Source organism: Sarcophilus harrisii, chromosome 1 (genome assembly GCF_902635505.1).
Source record: "Sarcophilus harrisii chromosome 1, mSarHar1.11, whole genome shotgun sequence".
Lineage (NCBI taxonomy): Eukaryota > Metazoa > Chordata > Mammalia > Dasyuromorphia > Dasyuridae > Sarcophilus > Sarcophilus harrisii.
The window spans coordinates 345233195-345256342 of NC_045426.1; the positions used below are offsets into that span (position 1 = coordinate 345233195).

General features: G+C 37.2%; 1 long non-coding RNA gene across 1 annotated transcript in view; it reads left to right on the plus strand.

The window, feature by feature from the left end:
* Positions 1–18291, plus strand: part of LOC116420490 — a 79066-nt gene extending 60775 nt beyond the window's left edge. The window contains exons 2-3 of the long non-coding RNA XR_004230830.1: positions 11126–11259; positions 17868–18291. This is a non-coding gene — a long non-coding RNA (uncharacterized LOC116420490). The remainder of the gene's footprint in view (positions 1–11125; positions 11260–17867) is intronic.
* The last annotated feature ends 4857 nt before the right edge of the window (positions 18292–23148 follow it).

The following is a 23148-nucleotide window of genomic DNA, read 5'->3' on the forward strand; positions in this document are numbered from 1 at the left end:
AAATTGTCTGTTCATATCCTTTGATCATTTATCAATTGGGTAACATACCCAATTGGGTAACCTACCATCAATCTTCCAAAGAATGAATGTATTTGAAAATATGTATAACACCACTATTGACAATAGCAAAGAACTGGAAGGAAAATGGCCAGACAAGCCTCCTTCATGAGCCATCCATATGACTTGCATCTTGGAATCTGGATCTGATGATCTCATGATCCTGCTTTTAGGTCCACTTCTATAGCTAATGCCGTTGCTCTGACTCTTCAGATACCCATGCTTCCCTTCTCCAAAATCCCTTAAGATAGATGGGACTATCTTGTCAATCAAAGTGCACCCTCCTTAGTCCATCAGTCACAAGGTCAGGGAAACTCCTCAGGTATTAGAGGAGGATGCGGGGATGATTTCTATCTAATCAGTGGCCATTCACCTACAGTGTCTTGATCTTCTGGCAAATGCTAAATATTATGCTAATGCTAAACTACACACATGTTTAGATGATGAAGCTTTCCTTCTGTCTCTTAGCTGAGAGGTGGTGAACTTTATTTGTGAAATGTGGCACATATTTTCAGACACAGCCAATGGGTTGGTTTGTTTTACTGGATAAAATTTGTTACATCAGTCAGTCAATAAACATTCACTAAGTGTGCCAAACGTTATGTTAAGTGCTGGGAATACAATGAAAGGTAAAAGACAGTTCCTGTGTTCAAAGACCACACAATCTAATGGGAGATACAACATACAAACAACTACAGATAAGTAAGCTCTGGGCAATATAAATTGGGAGTAGCCTCAGTTGAAAGTACTAGAATTAAAGGGGATTATGAAAAACTTTCTGTAAAAAGTGGGATTTTCACTGGAACTTAGAGGAAGTCAGGAGACAGAAATAAGGAGAGCGATTATTCCAGATATGGGAGACAGATAATAAAAATGTTTAGAGTGAATAGTTGGAGTGTTTTGTCAAGGTTACAGGCTCATAGTGTCACCGGAATCCAAGAATAAAAGGGGAAGCTAATGTAAAATGTAGGAAAACTGGAAAGGGAAATGGAGATCAATATATGAAGGTTTTGAATGCCAAAAAGAGATTATTATCCTTAATTCTGGAAGTGATAGGGAGCTACTAGAGTTTGCTGTATAAAGGGAGAGGGGTAACGTGGTCATAATCGCCATTTAGGAAAATTACTTTGGTGACTAAGTACAGGAGGCACTGGAATGGGGAGAGACTTGTGACAGGGAGAATAATCCTTGGAAAATCTTGTGTTCCAAATTTTTCTCCCTGTCTCCCCCCTCTCCCCTCTTCCATCCCCTAGACAGCAAGTAATCCAATATAGGTTAAACATGTGTCAAGGAGAATAATCAATAAGCTATTGCTGCATTCCAGTCATGAGATGTTGAGGGCCTGTACCAGGATAGTGACAATGTCATAAGAGAAAAGAAGGAGCATGGGAGATATATTGTGAAGTTAAATTGACAGGCTTTAGCAACAAATTAGATATGGAGGGGGTGAGAGAGTGTGAAGAGTAGAAGACGAAACTGGGTTGCAAACCTGGGTGATTGGGAGGATGTTGGTACCCTCAACAGTAATGGGGAATTTTGGAAACGGGATGGTTTTGGAGGAAAGAGAATGAATTCGGTTTTTAATATAATGAGTTTAAATTTATGTGGGAAATCTAGTCGGAAATGCCCAATATGCAATTGGAGATGCAAGACTGGAAATCATCAGAGAGGTTAGGACTAAATAAGTAGATTTGAGAATCATCAACTTAGAGATGATGATTGAAATTTTGGGAACTGATAGGAACAATGAGTGAAATAGCATAGAGAGAGAGAGAAGAAAAAAGGAACTTGCACAGACCTCTGTGGGACAGCCATAGTTATTGAGCATGATCTAGATGAATTGCAAAGAGACTGAGAAAGAGTGGTCAGATAGGAAGGAAGAAAACCAGGGAAGAATCAAGGAGAAGACAGTGATTAACAGCACCAAAGGCTACACAGAGGTCAAGGAGAATGAGAATCAAGGGAAAAGCCATTAGTTTTGGCAATTAGAAGATTATAGTTACAGAAAGTTTTAATGATACAAAGGAGACTTTGTGCAGAGATAGTGATATTAAAATGAAAAGAAAAACCTATTAACGAAATATTTTTAAAAGAATAGCTGTATGTAGTCCAAATACCAAGATAATTGTGGTTCATCTTAGAATAGTTTAGACTATATCTTCTTTGAAAATCATTCCGATAAGAGCAACTAGGTGGCACAATGGATAGTGTACCAGCCTTGGAATCAGGAGGATCTTAGTTCAAATGTGGCCTCAGATACTTAACACTGGCTGTGTGACTCTGGGCAATTGTCTCTCAAAATAACAACAACAATGACAACAAATCCGCACTGAAAACAATTCAGATAATTGAGAGGGATCTTTGCAGTTATTGTTTCAGTATTAGTGGCAGTTAGATGGTGCAGTGAATAGAGTGCTAGGCTTGCTGTCAACTTTTAAGTTCAAATCTGGTCTCAGACACTTACAAGCTATGTCACTTAACCCTTTTTGCCTCAGTTTCCTCATCTGTCAAATGAGCTGGAGAAGAAAATGGCAAACTACTCCAGTATCTTTGCCAAGAAAACCCCAAATGGGGTCACAAAAAGTTAGCCATGACTGAAAAAAACAAACTGAACAACACAATAATTATTTAAATATCTATTACTATATCAGATTTTAAGATCATCTGAAAAGTTACCTTTCTTTTGAAACCAGAAATTCAAGTAAATTTTTGATCAAATTCAATATAGTCTATTCTATAATCTTACACTTTTGCAAAGGAATAATAAGTAAAATTTTTTGACTCTTCTTCTTGGTTGGTTCTCAAAACAGAAAAACAATAAAGCCGAATAGGTCCGCACCTCTCATAGGGGATGAGCTGAGCTGTCTTAAAGAAAAATCAAGCTTATTTTTTTATTTGGCACTTAATTGTAGGGAATAATATGATATCTGGGAGATGTCAGCAGGTTATTCCTGCCCTGCTCTTAATTTACCTTTTTCTATTACATGCTGTTAGCTCTTCATTTGCAAGAATCATTTTTTAAAAAAGAATACGTTTTTATGCTTCATGTTTAAAACACTGTTTTCTCTTAAGAGAAACTTACATTTTTAAATGTAATTTTCAATTTGACTTTTTTTTTCCAATTTGACTTTTTTTCTTCCTCCTTCCTCCTTTCCAGTCCCTACTGAAAAAGAAAAACTCTTGTAACATATCAAGCACATCAAGCAAAACAAATTTACCTATTGGCCATATCCAAAAATACGTCTTATTCTGAATTTTAACTTTTTCAGGAGATGAGTAACATGCTTCATAAACAGTGTTTTGGAATTATGGTTGCTCATTGCAACAGAGTTCTTAAATCCTTTTTTACAATGTTGTTTTTTGTATAAATTGTTCTGCTTCTGTTTCTTTTCACCTATGGCAGTTCATACAGGTCTTTAGGAAACTTTCTTTTATTATTTCTCAATAATATTTTATTACATTTATATACCATAATTTTCTCGGTTATTTTCTCATTGTTGGGCATGCCTTTATTTCTAATTCTTTATCACTACAAAAAAAACCAGTTATAAATACTTTTGTAGATATGGGTCTTTTTCTACTTTCTTTGATTTCTTTGGGGGGTATAGGTTGAGGTATGATATCTCTGAATCAAAAGGTATGCAAAATTTAGTGATTTTGGGGATATAGTTCCAAAATGTTTTCCAGATTAGTAGGATCAATTCAACACCATATCAACACTGCACTAATGTTCCTTTTTCTTGCCATATCTCCTCTAAGAATTGTCGTTTTCTCTTTTTGTCATCTTTACCAATCCAATAGGTACAAAATGGAAACTTAAAGTTGCTTAAATTTTTATTTCTCTAATTATTTAGTGATTTAGAGCATTTTTTTCAGATGACTATTGATAGCTTCAAAACAAAAAGAATTCTTAGAGCATATTTCTTTAAGATACATTAATGATAACAGTTTACAACTTGGTCTTTTCTAGCGTGTCTTATTTCTTAGAAAATGAACACTAGAGATCAATCTTACAGCCATTGGTGGAAATGAACAATTCTGAATGATAAATTATGAACTGATTTTCAGTTTATACTGATTGGCCCGGTTCCTCTTTGCCTTTACACACAGGCTCCTGTTAAAATTAATAGTGCTTAAATGTGTGTGGGGAATAGCGAATTGGGCAGTATATCTTATTAATGAAAATGTGTTAGTGGTAATGGCCCTATAACCTGTACTTGGCCCAGTCAGTTAGGTCACTTGGATAAAGTACAATGCTAATGACGCCAAGCTGGTGAATTCAATTCCATTTCACAAAGAGAAAAATTCTGTCTGATCTAGTGGCCACAAATTACCACTCTGACTGTGATTATTCATTTATTCAACAAACATTTACTGAATAGTTACTTTCTGCTAGACTCTCCATTGATGTATTCATTCAAAGATAAGTAAGTGTATGGATCCCTGTCCCTGACTGTTATTATCTAACAAATCTTATTATCTAGGCTAGGATTAGGGATGTGAGAAATGGAGAAACAAAATGCAAAGTAAAAGGGAGAAGCATCACATTTAGCCTGGGACTGGAGGAGATCTTGGGAGACTTTTGGTGGATGTAAGTATTTGAGCTGGACCCTGAAAAATGGGTAGGTTGTGACAGATGGAGATGAAGAAGTGAATTCTAGTAAGAGAAGAACCACATGTACAAAAATATTAAGGATGGAAAAATGGAATAAAATGGTGGAAAGACCCAGAGATGATTCCCAGATTTCCAGTCCTGATCCCTAGAACGATTGTCACACTAAAACCAGGATAAGCCATTTATATGCCATAAGCAAGTTTAAAATTGTGTATTTTGTGCACCAAAAACTTTGAATCTTTACTGTAACACATGTGACTTGACTTAGCACAAAATAAATAACTATGTCATGAAGAATGGAATTTTTGGCACTGAAGATATGCACATTTATGAGAAGTAATATTAAAAAATACTTCTATACATATATATTGGATAGGCACTGCAAATGAATAATGAGTTAGACCCAGAATTGCTTAGGAAAGAGGGAATAAGCTAGATTATGTTTGGTGAAATTGCATAGAGGTTTTCAATAATTGCAAATTTCCTTCAGTCACAAACACCCATATTAATAGCATTTCTCCTGGTGATGCTATCTAGTGATTTCTAGACACAAATCATAAAACACTATAATCTCAGAACTATCACAGTTGCAAGTGACTAAAAAAATAATGAGAAAAAACCATAGTATGTCTAAATAGACTATTTATAAATACAGATATATGTATGTATAAAAACATATGTATACATATACATATATTCATAAGTATACAATGTCTTTATACAGACACATATACACATACACACACAGAGACATATATATATATATATAATGTACATATATGTTTTGTTGATGTCTTTTTTATTTCATACTCTTTTGCAGATGTACCACTTTATCTTGTATTAAATCTTTCCCCATAACAAGGAAAAACAGTTAAATGATACTGATTGACAATGTAACTAGCAGTGGATGCAACATTCTGTCTCCAGAGTTCCCTGCCTTTCTACCAAAAGAAGGGAGGAATGTTTAATTTTCTATTCTTCAGGTCCAAGATTGATCATTGTAACTACTCAGATTTTGGCTTCCTTTTAATTTACATTATTTTGTTCACTATGTACAGAAGTACTTTTCTTGCTACATGTACAAAGAAATCTATTGCTAGAGGAGATATTTGAAAATGGAGAATGTAAACACAGCAGAGGCCCCAGTTTGAAGTAAACAAAGTGAAGACTTTTGATGGAATTCTGGAAAATTTCTCATAGGATAGAAAAAGGAGAAACCTATCTGTATCAGGGAAGGCTCCTAGCTTAGTCGCGGGCCAGGATAAGATCCTAAGATTTTCAGGAGAAGGAGCCTAAGCAGATAGGGAGAATAAAAAATTAAAGGAAATTATCTAGTTTGAGCTGGAAAAATATTTTGTGGAAACTATAATAATGAGACTGTGACAAAGGCAAAATCCTCTAAACAGAAAGAGAAAGGCAATAATATAGTTTAGCTTTTATTTTCCTCCTCAGGATAGGTGATTTTCCCCAGAGTTCAGGTGCTAATTCAGAGGATAGAGAATGAAAATATCCTGTATCATTTTCTTAAACAAAGTGCTTTCTTTACAACAGTCCTTCTAAGGTACTATAATTTGGGACTCAACCCTGGGTATTTGTATTCACAAGTGACAGGGGTTCCTGAATGGAGAAAAAGACTAAGAAAAAGCTGATATGTAGAGGACCCAACACCTCAAAAATGTCCTTATTTACAGTTTGTTGAATTGGGGGAAATTTCCTCTTGATTGAGCTGAGATATCTTAGTCCCAGCGGGAGGACTCATTCATTCTGTATATAGCCTGATACATTTTAATCTGTATGATTTTTCTAATCTGTATAACTTCTTTTTCTTGCTACCAATTTAGATAAATGAGTTTATCTAGTATTCACTTTTGTGATGGTCCTTGTTTAACTATATTTGGTGGGAAGATAGTCAAGCTTTTAGATAAAAATTGGGATCCCTTTCCCCAAGGGATAGTGACCATGAAAAATGGTGTGGACTTCAAAACAAATTTCTCTTATACTAATAGCCTTTTGGGGGAGGGGGCAGAGAGATTTAATTTTAGTCTTCTGTCCTCTCTCTGAGAAGAGCAGAGTAGCCAGCATTGTGACCTTAATCTGGATTCTCTTCTTGGTAGGAAACAGTGTCTCCCTTGAAGAGGAGTGGGTGAAATTTCAGAAATATTATTCACATCTGCCACATTTAGACAGATCCATGTGGACATACGTATAATCTACATGGTCAATAGTCTAGAGAGGGAAGCTGGAATGCCTTATTCAAGGAATAGCAAGGTGGTTGGTATCATTGGATTACAGACTATATGGAGGATAGTAAGATTAAGAAGAATGAAAACATTGAAAAGGATCAAAAATTTTTTTCAATTTAAATTTTATCTTTTTAGGTTATACTTGTACATTCATTTTTCACCTATTTCTATGTACGTGATGTTGGGAGAGAAAAATCAGAACAAAAGAGAAAAACCATGAAAAAGAAAAAAACAGAAGAAAAAAGGTGAAAACAGTATATTTCAACCCCTATTCAACCTTTATGGATGCAGATGGTATTTTTCATCCAAAGTTTATTGGAATTGTTGTAGATCACTGAATTGCAGAAAAGAGATAAGTCTTTCATAATTGATCATCTCACAATCTTGCTGTTGGTCTGTACAATGATTCCCTCAACCTGATTGCTTTACTCAGCATCAGTTCATGTCTTTCCAAAATCATCCTGTTCATTATTTTCATTTTTTAGAAAAAAAATTTTATTTTTCCCAGTTATATGTGGAAACAACATTTTTTGAAGATTATACATATTTCCTTATGAATCATGTTGGGAGAGAAAAATGAGAACAAGAGGGAAAAACCACAAGAGAAAAAAAAGAAGAAAAAGAAAAAAAAGCGAACATCACATATGTTTGATTTATATTCAGTTTTCATAGTTTTCTATTTTTGAATGACATTTTCCACCCAAAGTTTATTAGAATTGCTTTGGATCATTGAATGGTTGAGTAGACGCAAGTCTGTCATAGTTGATCATCACACAATCTTGCTATTGCTGTGTACAATGTTTTTCCTGGTTCTGATTGTTTCACTCAGAGTTAGTTCATGTAAATCTTTCTAGGCCTTTCTGAAACCAGTCCGTTGATCATTTTTATAGAACAATAATATTCCATTATAATCATATATCATAACTTATTCAACCATTCCCCAACTGCTGGGCAGTCACTCAATTTCCAGGTCCTTATTACTACAAAAAAGGCTGCTACAAACATTTTTGTACATGTGGATCTTTTTCCTTTTTTTATGATCCCTTTGGGATACAGGCTCAGTAGAGACACTGCTGGATCAAAGGGTATGCACAGTTTGATAGCACTTTGGGCAGAGTTACAAATTGCTCTCCAGAATGGTTGACTCATTTCACAACTCCCCAATAGTGCATTAGAGTCCCAGTTTTCCCATATCCCCTCCAACCATCATTTCTTTTTTTTATTATAGCTTTTTGTTCACAAGATATATGCATGGGTAATTTTTCAGCACTGACAAATGCAAAACCTTTTGTTCTAACTTTTCCCTTCCTTCCCTCCACCCCTTCCCCCAGATGGCAGCTAGATCAATACATGTTAAATATGTTAAAGTATATGTTAAATAAGTCCATCAACCATCATTTCTTATCAAACAATAATATTCCATTATTTTTATATAATTCAGCTTATGTAAGATGTCTAGCCAAATGGAGATGTCCAAGAGTTAGTTGCAAATCACCTCTGGAGGGAGGTGATGATTGGACAGGTAAATTTGAGAGTCATCTCCAGAGATGATAATTTCAACAATTGAAGCTAATGAAAACGAGTGAAATAGTATTAGGGAGAAGAGAAGAGGGCAAAGTAAACATTGGCCACCATAGGTATTCTAAATATCACTATCTCCATTTTACAGATGAGGAAATGGAAATTTAGAGAAGAGGAATACCTTGCTCAGGATCACATAATGATAGAAGTTGGTTCTGAATCAGGTCTCTGCTGATTCTAAACCAGTACACAATACCACGTTTCCTAGATCAACTGCTCCTCAGTCAGTGAAAGCACCACACCATGTTTTACAGATGAATGGCTACAAAGTTTGTGTGCTGCCATTTCTCCCCCTATTTTCAGCAGCTCCTTTCCATCCTTGTGCATCGTTTGCATCCTATTCTCTTTTACCCACCTCAGTTTTGTTCTCCCGATCCACTTCACTAAATGACTCCTCATTTCCCTTCCTTAATTAAAATCTAACATAAAAATATCAATTTATATAGGGCTTTAAGGTTTTACAAAGTACTTTTCTCACAACAAGCACTGCATAAATTGCTGTATAAGTACTCAGTGGCATTAACAATGACAATAACATGCTATCGTGTAATTATTTAATGAACATAAAATATACTGATGATTACTGTGTAGAACAATAGTAACCAATTATTCACTATTTTACAGTTCATAGCTTTTAATACAGAATACCCCATGGAATGCTTTAAAAACCTGTCTTTAACATGTGCGTATAAAAGGATAAATCTTAAGGGAAAGCATTTCCTTTAGAAATCAAAACCTATCATCACCCCCTGCTCATTGGTTAAATGAAAGCAGCTCCATAAAGAGTCACAGGACCAGGGCTAGACCTGGGATTTGTGAACTAGGAAAGATCTTGCCTGAACTCATGCTGTTGGAAGTTTGGATTTGACAACTCCAACATTATAGAATCACAAACTCTCAGACTTAGGAGAGACCTCAGAGTTCCTTTAGGTCAATCCAAATCTGAAGAAGAATAATCTCTACAACATACCTAACAAGTGATTATTCCAGAAATAACTATTTTGTAAAAATAAAAGGCATGAATAAAACCTTTAAAATTATATCTCTAAAGTTAAAAGCTAACATCTGCAGTGGAAAAAATATTGTAAGCTTTTCCAACAAATACAGGGATAAAGCAAAGATGCTTTAGTTGTTACTTTTAGTTCTGCAAAGACTAGCATTAAGACAAGGAAAAGATAATTAAAGGCATAAACATCAGCAAATAAAATACAAAATTATCCCTTTTTGCATCATAATTTACTTAGAAAACCCAAGAGAATTAGTGAAGAAACTAATCAAGATGATTTATAGCTTCAGTAAAGTAACAGGATACAAAATCAAATCCACAAAAATCATCCACATTTCTACAGAGAAATAATACAAACCAGGAGGAAATGATAGTAAGAAAAATTCTACTTAATAATTTGTTTTAATATGTCTAAAAGTGCATAAAATATTTGAGGGCCAATCCTCTGAGGCACTTAGGCTATAAATACAATTTATAAAACACTCTTTACTTTATATCTTTAAGATATAAGGAAGAAAAATAAAAAGAGTGGTTGGTCCATATCAATGCAATTAAAAATGGTAACATTATCCTAAATTAATTTGAAGATATAATGCTATACTCTTCTTTCTAAAAAACAAAATGAATTCTTCATCCTCTTTCCTAATCTGATGGAGAGTGGAGAGTAGAGAGAATGAATCTGATGTTCATTCTTTGAACTTTTTTATCTTCTGTTCTAGGAAGGAGCCTGTCCTTTCTTGTAGGTAAAGTTCAACTTAGAAATTTGTGATCTCAAAGATTCAACTTTGAGATGTATTCTCACTTTAAAAAGTCCTAGCCAGAATACTACACTTCAAAATTTGAATGACGGGTCTTTTAGAAGTAGCTAAATGGTATAGTGGATAGAGTGCTGGCTGTACTCAGGAAGAACTGAGTTCAAATTTGATCCTAGATATTTTTAGTATCTGTGTGATCCTATTCAAGTCACTTAATTGTCTTAGTGTCCTCAACTATAAAATAAGGATAATAATAGCATCTATCTCACAGAGTTGTTATGAGGATCAAATGAGATAATATTTTCAGTGTTTAATATAGTGCTTTCTTCCTTCCTCTATCTCTCCCTCCCTTCCTTCTTTTCTCCCTCTCTCTCTTCTTCCCTCCCTTCCTCCCTCCCTTCCTTTTTCTTTCCTTCCCTTCCTCCCTCCCTTTTTTCTTCCTTCCTTCCTTCCCTCTCTCCCTCTCTCCCTTCCTCCTTCTCTCCCTCCCTCCCTCTCTTTCTTTCTTCCTTCCTTCCTTCCTTCCTTCCTTTCTCCCTTCCTCTCCCTCCCTTCCTTCCTCCCTCCTTCCCTCCCGCCCTCACTTCCTTTCTCCATTCCTTCTTTTCTTCCTTCCTTCCTTCCTTCCTTCCTTCCTTCCTTCCTTCCTTCCTCCTTTCCTTTTTCCTTTCTTCTTGTTAAGAGAACACATGGAACTTCTCCAGTTGGTTGCCATGGACTGGGGTTGCCTCTGCCAGCTCCTGAGAACCAAGGGAAATATACTCTTGTGGAAGAAATTATAATTTCTTCAAGATCAATAAGAGTGAAATGTGTGTTCCCCTATTTCCACCTTACTTTTTCTTTCCCTTTATTGTTTTCTCTCCCTTAGATTTCTAGAACTAAGTGCTGCAAGAAGAGGAAAGAGATTTCACTTTTCCCTGTCTCCTACCCCCACTAATAGAAAATGGCTACCAGTAAGAAAAATATATGAGAAGCTTCCTGTGCTTACCCAGATTCTGAAAGGTGAGGTCACAGGCCTTGAGTTCCTATGTTCTGTCTTTATGTTTTTGTTTTTGTTTTTTCTGAACACAGGTCATAGATTAGTCATCCTGAGGATGGATATTTCTACCCTTGTAGTTTACTTGATAGATAACCCCCAAGCTTAAGAGAACTCCCAATAGATTAAAATTTCTTGAGTTCTAGAATTCCTGAGAAACTGAGAATTCTTTAGTTTCTAAATTCCTAATGTAGTGGGAGTTGTATCCCATGCAACATTCATGGGGATGGGTTCATCCCTTGAGTGTTTTGGGGAGCTTTCCTGACAACTTCTGGGGATAAGATGTGATTCAACACCATGAGAATTTGCTACTTTGAGATAACAAAACAACCCCCTTTTTGGTCACCTCACAGGAAAAGCCACTGACTCAACCTTTCAAGGGAAATGACCCTGCACTCTATGTCTCTCTCTTTAAATCAGGAAAATTTGAGACTTTCTCTGAAGGAATAGGGAAAGGGACTGGTGTTCTTCCCCTTTCCCAGAAACAGAGTTCCTGCAAGCAAATTGCAGCCAAGACACATCCTGTCTAGATGAGCTTGAATTGAGTTTTTCTGGCTGCCTCAGCTTATTTTGTTTTATTTTCCTGAGTATGAGTGAATGAATAATGATCTTGAGATGGACATTTCTAGCATTGGACCCAACTTTTTAACTTTTAAGAGTTTCTGGCTCCTTTAGGTGGGACTGACTGGTAGCAGAAGAAATATTCAGAAGCATTCTAGTGTTTCTTGGAGAAGATCATTATCTCAATACCAGAAAGGAAGGACATCATGTAGAAGTGTGTATATCAACCCAGTGAAGTCTTCAATATTTTTATAATGTTGCTCTCTAAGTTGAATAGGAGCAGGCAGTAGAGGAGGGGAGATAGGAGCTTGAGCCTGGAAGCTGGTTCTGATGCATATTAGTAGGAAGAAGAGGGAGTAAAATTCCTGGGGAATTGCTAGCTACTTGATATTCAGCTTTCCTCCAGCAGGGAAAGGGCTTTTGGCTATTACTGCTGGACTTACTCTGACAGGGTAACATAGAGATTTTGAGATTCCCTTGGATTTCTTCATTTAGCAGTGTGAGGAGACTAATTTTTTTTGGGGGGGGTAGTTATTTAGGTAATTGGGGTTAAGTGACTTGCCCAAGGTCACACAGCTAGCAAGTGAGGAAACTATTGACATCCTGACAATGATCATTGGTAAGAGGATAACCCCAACCCCTGTCCTTACTTGCCAAAAGATATAGTAGATCTATGGGATATTTGCTGGACTGAAAATGTAAGACATCTATTCAGCAACCTCATAAACTGCTTCATGTTCTTATGTTTAAGTCTCTACCTCTTTGGAGAATATAATATTATTTGTGTGATAATTAATTTTTGTTTTTAGTTTTTTGTCATTGTGAGTTTTTGAATCTCTTATGTTATCTGTTTCTTTTTATTTATAGAGGACATAAATAGCTGTCCTATATCTGATTCATTGTCCCTTGAATACCTTTTCTGCTCCCCACTTTGGGGAAGAAATGATCCAAATCTAAACTTTAAAGGCTTTCAGCTATGGGTTCGAATAGCCAGAAAGTTAGAGAAAAAGCCTAAGTCATTTCTTTAGAGGGCTTAAACACCTCCCGGACTGAATCCAGTCTGCATTTTTGTGGGTCTGGAGTGAGAGGAAGAGGTTAAGTTCCCAATCCCCCTGGGCCCAACAGCACTCCAAGAAGTATTGGAGTTTTTATGGTTACACTAAGTTTGAGAGTCGGGTACTGGATTTTTAGAGGGAGATTGCATTAATAGCTCCATTCTTGGAAAAAGAAGAGCATCCTCAGTGGAACAATCATCCCACAGCTGAAGAATAGAAGCCACGACAGGGAAGCACAAGAGATCTGGACCTTATTAATTTTGCTATTGTTCAGTATAGATTTGATGTGAAGGGGAACAGTTTATTCATCAGATCTCCAAAATATCTTTACCTTGCAGGAGGAGTCTGATGGGTTTCGTGGATTTGTAGGTGCTTTATGTTTCTGCATTTAATCATGGGCTCCTGTGAGTCTTTTTTATCTTACACTTTTCCAAGGTGGGTAAAATTAGGGTTTTCTGAAGCACAATAACCACATTGTACACTGGAAACCTATGTGGGAGTTGTGGACCCCATTACCCACTCTCAGAGAAATCTAAACATGAGCTATGCCTAAACTTTATTCAAAAGATTTCCCCAGAGTTTCCTAGATGGGGGCAAGAGCCAAAGAGAGACACTGACTCTTTTGATTCAGGTCCCCAAGTTTGAACATAATACGTGTGAACCCAGGGTCCTTGGTGAGGCCCTGGGCCATAGGTAACACTTGCTTGTGTCAGAAAAACAAGCATTACTCACTCTACTGTTGATTGTTGTCCTTCGGTTGTGTTCAACTCTCAGTGACCCCATTTGGGGTTTTGGGGGCAAAGATACTGAAATGGTTTGCTATGTCCTCCAGTTCATTTTACAGCTAAGGAAACTGAGGCAAACGGGGGAAGGGGCTTGCCAAAGCTAATCACACAGCTAATAAGTGTCTGAGGCCAGATTTAAACTCAGGAAGATGAGTTTTCTTACTTCAGACCTAGCGCTCCAGCCACTGGAGGTTACTGAAAATCTTCTGACTCCATATTTCTTGAAAACGAGCTCCTCAATCCTTGGTCCTTCTTCCCATTAGTTCTGGAGGTAGTCCTCTGGGGCACTACCATGACTAAAGAAAAGCCTGTTAAGATCTTCAGTTCCGGAGCTATTGCTCTCCTCACTAGGTTAACACCTCAAGAATCACTTTTGTGTTAATAATTTCCTTCCTCACTTTCTCCTCCATTTCCCTGTCATTCTCCTTAAGCGCCCTTCCTCTTACAATCCATCACCTTTTCTTCCTTTTAGTTTGGGTCTGTCTTTAGTTTCTTCACTTTAAGTCTTTCTTCTTCTCCTCCTCCAGTTTTTCTCTTCCTCCAACTTTTTACAAGTCCCCACAAATTTCCTCTCCCTAACTTTCAACTTCTGGACGTTCTCACAATTTTAACACTCTCCAAATTTCCTTTATAATTTTTTCTCCTTTTCCTCCCTCTGAAAGTGGAAAGTTTTTTAAAAAAAATTCAAGATGGGTTTTGCTTTGTGGGAGGATAATCTCCTCTAGGGAGATCCAAGGAAACTCAGGTAAAAGGAGGAAAATACAGTTGTTCTTTCTTAATGCAATGTTTTTCCTAAGAACTTAGTAAAAGCAGAACTCCATCTGGTACACATTCAGGAGAGAGTTTTGCTGAGTACTAAGAGGAAATGATCCAGCAAGAATGAAAATGGAACAGACTGCACCTGCCTTCATGGGTAAAATATGTCTTTAAAATCCTGCAAAATAGACTCTAAAAAAACACTTTCAGGGAATGATCATTTGACACTAAAGAAAGCCTAGATGTTGGACTCAAACCGGGAAGACTCAAATCTCAGAAACCCTCAATCTTTTGGGAGCTCTCTTGAACTTGGGGGTTACCTGTTAAGAAGCCCACAAAGCTGGAACAAACCCAAATTCTATTGCTTTCAAGGGAATAGCTCGAAGATTGATCTTAGTGTTGGTTTCAATAGTGGGGGGAGGAGAGGGGCATCAGGGAGGAATGATTTGATGATTCACAGGAAACCTTGTACTTACTAGGAAAATATTTTTGATCCTGCTATTTCCCCCATTTAATGTTTAAACGGATAGGCATCCGTTCAAGCTAAATTATAGTGACACTCTTCTTTAACTCTATCCTATGTTTCCAATCCAATTATATAGGTTTTTTTTTTTTTTTGGGTTGTTTGAAGACATACAAAAAAAAAAAAGGATTAAAAAGCAGCATTTTGCTATAGCTTTTGAAAACTAGGTGGAGGGGAGGTAGCTCCAATCTTGCAGGCATTCATGCTTCATGCCACTCCAACTCCATAAAACTGCCTAAGGCACTATTTAAACCTTTCCATTTCCTTTTATTTACATGACTGTCCTTCAAATCTTTCAAGCCACTGGCCACCAAGGGTTTGTTTTGATCTTGGTTCAAACCAAAGGATTTTCTAGACCCTCAAAAACTGAGGCTTGGAAACATCCCCTTTTAAATGCTTGTATCACTGGGGTTTTTTGTTGTTATTGTTGTTGTTGTTTTTGTCTTTTGCCTTTTTTTTTTGGCTGTTAATTTCTGGCAATGACCACATGTAAAAACAAGGTAAAGTGAGGCTTTGTGCTTTGAAAGCACGCTTTCATCTGAAGGTCTTTTCAAAGACCCTTAGTGACCAGAATAATTTTTTCCATTTTGCATATGGAGGTACAGAAATATAAACATTTGCTAAATACCTGGAATGAGCTTGTCACCGGCCATAGGGAAAAATAATGCAGACTTAGGGGAATTACATCATTTTAAGACTGGAAGAGAACTTAGCATTTAAAGGGTTATCCTTACATTGCCCAGCATTAACAGGGAAAAAATTTTAAAAAAAGGTTCTCCCTTGGAGCCTTTTTTATATACTTCAGCCAAAAGGCCCCTTTTCACTAGCAACTGGACCAGAAACAATCAGAGAATATCTGTAATATTCTTAAGTGGAGAAATGGGTCCTTCCATCACAGGAAACAGACTCACCCAGTCTCTATATGGGGCACTGCATCAGACCAGACACACAACAAATGCTTTAAAATTTTATTTTATTTTATTTTTTATTTTTTTTTATAGTCAGTCAAATTTTTTTTTGACAATTACAATTTTTATTCCAAATTGTCCCCTCCTTTTCTCCACTCCTCCCCCAGATGGCAGGTAGACCAATACATGTTAAATATGTTAACATATATGTTAAATAACAATATATGTATACATGTCCATACAGTTATTTTGCTGCGCAAGAAGAATCGGACTTTGAAATAGTGTACAATTAGCCTGTGAAGGAAATAAAAAATTCAGGCGGACAAAAATAGAGGGCCTGGAAATGCTATGTAGAACAAATGCTTTTAAGGACTGGAATCTCACTTATATTTAACCAAAATCTTCTCCCTATAACTTGCATCCGTTGGTCTGAGTTTTGCCTTCTAAAGCCAAGTAGAATAAATTGAATATCTCTCAATATGACAGTCCTTCAAATATTTGAGTATAGTTATCATGCACCGTCCTCTCTTCCCCAGACCTACAAAATCTTCCCTAAATACCTTCAATGAATAATTGTATAGTTTCAAGTCCCTTTACCTGCCTCTTCACTCTGCTCTAGATCTGCCTCAGCTTGCCAATGTCCCTCCTGTTGTTTTAAAACTAAAACTAAAAACATTACTTTAGGATGTTTGACTCATCCTCGAAGAGAGATGTATGGGGGAGGGGGTAGATAAAATGATGAGTTTGCAAAAATAATCAACAGTTAATACATTCAATTTGGCCAATGGAAGAATTCTACCTGGGTTTTTCCCTATCCCCTATTCCCATTGCCTTCTGGCTGATCGGGCCGGAGCTTACCACTGGGAATTCACTCAGGTAAGTGGGTAGCATTGCCCCCCAAAAGGAGTGTCTTTGGGTGAGAGCTGAACTGGGATAAGTGCAAATGAATTATTCACAACTCTAGAAAGAACCAGTTTGGGTGATGACACAGCCTCTAAGGGAACTATCAGAACTCAGCTCCAAAGTGGCCATAGTAAGCCACTGAACCTTACTCAGTATCTCCAGAAATAGGGAGACTAGATTCCAAAATGGTTCTGTAAAAATTTGAAGGAGATGGAAAGGAGGAAAGGTGAGAGGAGAGGGAAGAGAAGAGGGAGATGCTCTAGAAACCTCAGTTTCTTCATCTTTAAATAGGAAGAATTATATTTGCAGTTACCTCACAGAGGTGTAGTGAGGAAAGTATATAGACATAAATTATAATTCTTATTCAAGTCTTTCCACTTGCACGTTAGACTCTCTCCCACACAGCTACTCTTCAAGCTGGCTTCTTCCTGATACCGCACCAAAGTGGAAGGTAAATCCCCCTTTGCAGATCAGTGTTCACCACTTTAGACCCACAAGGAATATTAGACTATCATCTCACATTCTTGGAGTTTGTTCCTTTGGCCCAATTAATAGAGCTTCTGAGCTCTTAATATCCAGGGAGCGCCAGCTCTACCCATTTACCAGCCTTCATTGCACTTGCCCATCTGGTATTTTCCTGAATTACCCGAAGGCCCCTGCTAATATATGGAAGATATAATGATATCTGATATAATGGCAGATTTAGCTAATGAGGAATCAGTCCTTGGGGGATGATGGGGATTTTCCTTTCCTGAGCGTGTGCAATATTTCCTGTCTAGTTTTAATCCAATTCATGGAGGCTTGGTGAGACTTCTTCCAGCCACAAGTGCCTGAAGGGCTGGTATTTTGGGGGTGATGAATTTTCTGGTCGGCTGAGGAGCCGAAACAGAGTGCACACACAAGTTTTGATTTGAATAACTCCTATTCTCTTTCATGGCAATTTTTGACTGAGGAAGAAGACTACTGCAAACTGTGGGCATGGGAAGGAGCAGCAGCCTTTATCTCCCTTCCTGGCTGCCACGTGTCTGCGAAAGCAAGGTGACTAATTTTTTTTTTTTTCTGTTTATTCTTCTCTGATCTTAGGGGAATGGATATCCAGAGCTGGAAATGATGAGGTGATGACCTTGTGAGCTTTGACAGGTCAAAGGGTCTTCAGAGGTCCTATCAACAACAGGGGTCAGTAGCAGAGACCAGCAGCAGAAGGATGAACAACCTGCTTGACCCAGCCTAGCGTGGACTGACCTGTCAGCAGAGCCAGCCCAATCCACCAAAACAATTTGTCCATTGTGATGTCGCATGGAGTGAGTTTCTGGAGCTTCTGCAAAGTGAGAAAAGCATTCCAGGGCCTGAGGCAGGACTGCTGGGCTTTATGTTATCCATGTATATTGCCTCATAAGCCAGTGAGCCTCTCCCTAATCCAGTCTGGCTACTGACTCCTGGGTTTCCCTTAAATCCTAAATAAAATCCCACCTTCTACAGGAAGCTCTTCTAAGCCTTCTAAATTCTAGTGTCTTTCCTCTATTAGTTATTTCCTATTTATCCTGTATACAGCTTGTTTTGTATATATTTATTTCATATTGCTCCCCCATTAGATTATAAGGTCTTTGAGGGCAGGGAATCTTTCGTCTCTTTTTGTAATCTTGGTATGTAACACAGGGCCTGACACTTAATATTGATTTTTTATTGATTTATTGATCATGATTTTATTGATTTATTACTGATTGAGCCCCTATTTCCCAGGGGACCGTGTGTTTGCGAGGGAATAGCATGCTCTGGTTTGGTGGATGTTTTTGTAATTGCTCCTTTCTATTTTTTCTTAATATCATTGTGAAAAATGAATTTATATCAACTGTTTCAATGATATTAGTGGGAATGTGCTGAACAGGAACTCGGAAGCCACAGTATTAGAAAGTACAACCCTCAGAGTTACCCCTAGAATCCTACAGGGAAAAGTAGTTTTTATCCTTTGGGACCTCAATCTGCCTGGTCCAGTGTGAGCTAGAAGAGCTCAGAGTGAGTTCTTTACAAAAAACTTATTTTTAAGATTTCCAACAGATACAGACCCAAATTATTCATATTTTTTTGGTTTGTCCTTAATGTTATTGCAAATACTAATTCACTGTCATCTTTCTGACTTAGAATTTTTATCTTATTTACAAAAATATACTTCTAAAATTGCACATCTTTAACATATTGGATGACTTGTAGTCTAGGGGAAGAGTGGGAGAGGGGAGGGAGAAAAAATTTGGAACACAAAGTTTTGCAAGGGTGAATGTTTACAACTACGCATATGTTTTGAAAATAAGCTTTAAAAATAAAAATAATAAAAACAAAAATACACTTCTATTGGGTAGATAATGTATGTAGATAACTGATGGCACATGAATAGAAAAAAAAAAACAATGAATCCCAGCAACTTGAGAAAGAACTTTCATCTCATTAATTTGTAAGTGGAAAATACCAACACAGACATTCCAGTTCTTAGCATCCTTATATAAATATACCTCAGAGATACTGTGGGTTTGGATACAGAGCACCACAATAAAGTAAATATTACAATGAAGTGAGTCATGAGAATTTTCTGTTTCCAAATACACAAAAAAGTTGTGCTTATACTATGTGTAGTCTATTAAATGTGCAATAGTATTATATCTGAAAAAAGAATGTGCATACCTTAATTAAGGACTTTGTTGCTAAATATAAAAGATTATTTTTTGAGACTTCAGCAAGTCAAAATCTTTTTGGGTAGAGGATCTTGTCTTCATGTTGACGGCTGCTGATAGATCAAGTCGATGGTTGCTGAAGGTTAGAGTAACTGGGCAATTTCTTAAAATAAAACAACAATAAAGTTTGCCACATTGATTGGCTTTTCCTTTCACAGGAAGCATTCAGTGCTGTTTGATAGCATTTTACCCATGGTAAAACTTTTTTTTTTTTTTTAATTGGAGTCAATTCTCTCAAACCCTACTGCTGCTTTAGCAACTAAGTTTATGAAATGTTCTTCGATATTTCAGGGAATAGGGAGGCTCTAAGATTGGGAGAGAAATGGGGAAATGGACGGTTGGTGGAACAATCAAAACATATGCAACATTTATTGATTAAATTTGCTGTCTTATATGTGCACAATTTATGATACCTCAAAACAACTGCAATAGTAATATTAAAGATCACTGATCACAGATCACCCTGACAGATATAATCATAAAGAAAAAACTTGAAATATTGCAAGAATGACTAAAATGTAACATAGATACCATGTGAGCACATGCTGTTGGAAAAATGGTACCCAGAAATAGACTGGCTCAATGGCCACAAACCTTCAATTTGTAAAAAATAAAAAAACAAAAAAATCTTCAAAGTACAATAAAGTGAAGTGAAATAAAATGAATATGCTTCTTCTTGTTTGTCCTTCATTTTCAAAGAAGACCAATGACATTCAATTCAACGAACATTTATTAAGCACTTACAGAGTGTAAAGTACTGTATATGACATTGAGGATGTAAAGACAGAACAAAGGCAGTCAGTAAGGATCTCATATTTTACTGGAGGATACAACATATAAACAAGTAAATAAATATACAGTAACCTGAGACTAGACTTCCTGTAGTAGTAACCACTGAATAGATTCTTGCCATAAGCTAAAGCTTCTAAGTTGAGGTGAGAAGGAAGGACACATTGCCAAAGCCTATGCAAAGATGGAATGCTAATTCTGGGGAATGGGGAATAGGATGGGTGGCTTGGAATGTTCAGCACCTGAAGCAACTTCAGGTAAATAAGTCTGGATAGATAGCCTGAAGTTAAATTGTGAAAGTTTGAGGCTGAGAAGTTTTCATTTACTCTAGAGGCGACAAAAAGTCCCTGAAGATATTTGAACAAGGAGATGACAAAATTAAACCTGTGCTTTAAGAAGATTATTTTGGCACTTGCCTAGAGAATGGATTAGAGAAGGGAAAGTTTGGAAGTGGGGAGACCGATTGAGAAACTCTTGCATTAGCTCCAAGACTAGCCCCAGGCGATGGGAGACTGGAAAAGGATAGTAACCAAATGGAGAAGACAAATGCAGGAGATGTTGTAGAGATAGGGGCATCTAGGTGGCACAGTGGATAGAGTATTAGCCCTGGAGTCAGGAGGCTTTGAGTTCAAATTTTATTTCAGACAGTTACAAGCTGTGATCCTGGAGAAGTCCCTTAACCCCCAACTATCTTACCCCCCAAAAAAGGGGATATTCGGATCATCTAGTTCACCCTCTTTGTCTTACAAAAGAAAAAATGGACTGAGAGAGTTGAAGTACCTTGACCAACGTCATACAACATAGGAAGCAGAGTTGTGATTTGGATCTACTTCCTCTGATTCTAAATCTTACCTTCTTCAGGCTTCTTAACAAAATGTTAAGTTTGAGATAACGATAGGGCACCAGGTAGAAGATGTCCAGTATGTAGCTGGTGATGCAAGTTTCAGGAGAGACATTGGGAATGGTACATAAAGATCTTGGCGTCTTATGCAGAGATAATAATTTAACCCATGGGAGTTGATGAGTTAGTTCATTTAGAGAGGGAAGTAGATACTCAGGAAAGGGAAGTAGATGCTCAGGAAAGACCTACTGAATGTGTTATTCTGAGCCAAGGGATCATGGCTAAATAAATAGTCCTACTGTGTGTGGCCAGAAAGAATGAGGTATAACATTAACTTAGAGCAGTTTGCTTTCTGTCTTGGGGAGGAGGAAGGAAAGGAAGTGAAGGAGAAAACATTTGGAACACAAAGTCTTACAAAAATGAATGGTGAAAACTATCTTTACATGTATTTGGGAAAAATATTAATGAAAATTCTAAATATTAAAAAGAATGAATGATAAACTTTCCCCTGTAAATTTCAGGATGACTTAGGAGAATCTTAAACAATCATCTTTATGTTCCTCATCTCTCCAGCTGCTAAAGAGATGAAGATCCCTAGGAGATAATCGGCCAAAGGATACAAACATGCTTTCTAAAAGGAATACAAATCATTACAATCATAGAAAAGATTAATCCAAATTTCACATGATAAGAGACTAGCAAATTAAAGCAAAAGACAAGAATACTCAATGTTGGAGGAACTGTGGGAAAATAGGCATAATGGTACATTGTTTCTGGGCTGATTAGAAAACAATTCATAATTATATGGAAATATCACTAAACTATGCATATGCTGTGACCCCCCAAGATCCCCTATACTGGTCATAAGCCTCAAGGGGACCAAAAACAGAAGGAAGGCCCCACATATGCTCAAATGTGGAAGGAACAGTCACTAGCAAAGGGGCTCTCTTCCTCCTCCTCTTCCTCCTCCTCCTCCTCCTCCTCCTCCTCCTCCCCAGCAACTCCAGGCTTCCCAGAGCTCTGTCAGAATAAGTACCAAGAGTGCCCGCTTTCCCTTTTTCTCTCCTAGCTAGATACTCTCCATCTCATTCCTTCTTTGCAGAAAGAAATCTAGAATTCATGATTCTCAAAGAGCTCTTCAAGTCTACTCGACCTTCCTGAAGGCGGTAGGCTAGGTTGCTTCAGGCTCTTTACCATGTGGAGGGATCTAGCTCAGCCTGCTTGGATAAGCAAGGAGCTACCAATTACAGTCTTTCCAGTAAGATAGAGAACCATTAAACCTGCTCATCTTTGTGTTTCTCAGACCTTTCAGCCTCACTACCTACCCTGCAGCGTTAGCAGGCATCCTCTGACCAACCCAAGCAATCCCTGGGTGGCTGAAACCTTGGGAAGTCCATGCCTTTCCATCCGTTCTGCAGCTGAAGCCTCCGAAATGTGTCATCTCCCCTGTTCAGACCTTTCTAGCATTTCTGTTCCTTGGCCCAATAAATCTTATTGAGTACTTTTTCATTTACAGATTAATTCATTCATTGAGAATATTCATTTCACAGTAGCAAAAAACAAAACAAAACCCAACAACAAACAATTGGAAGCAAAGTAGGTATCTATATGTTGAGGAATGACTGAATAAAATGTGGTATATGAATGTAATAGAATATTATTGCACTAGAAGAAAGCATCAATATGAAGAACTTAAAGAAAATAGGAACACTTGAATGAAATAAGCAGAACCCAGAAAATGTGAAAACATTAACAGCAGTTGAATTCTGACTAATTATGATGATCAATCTTAACCCTAGAGAACTGATAATGAAACATACTTTTCTCTTCTTAATAGAGAAGGGAAGTATATGTTAAATGCAGTACGCTCAGTGAGGCATTTTTGGAAGTTTGTTTTTTTGGTGAGGTAATCAGTGATTTGTCCAGAGCCCCACAGCTAATAAATGTCAAGTATTTGAGGTCGGATTTTAACTAGGTTCTCCTGTTTCTCAGGCTGGTGCTCTATTTGCTG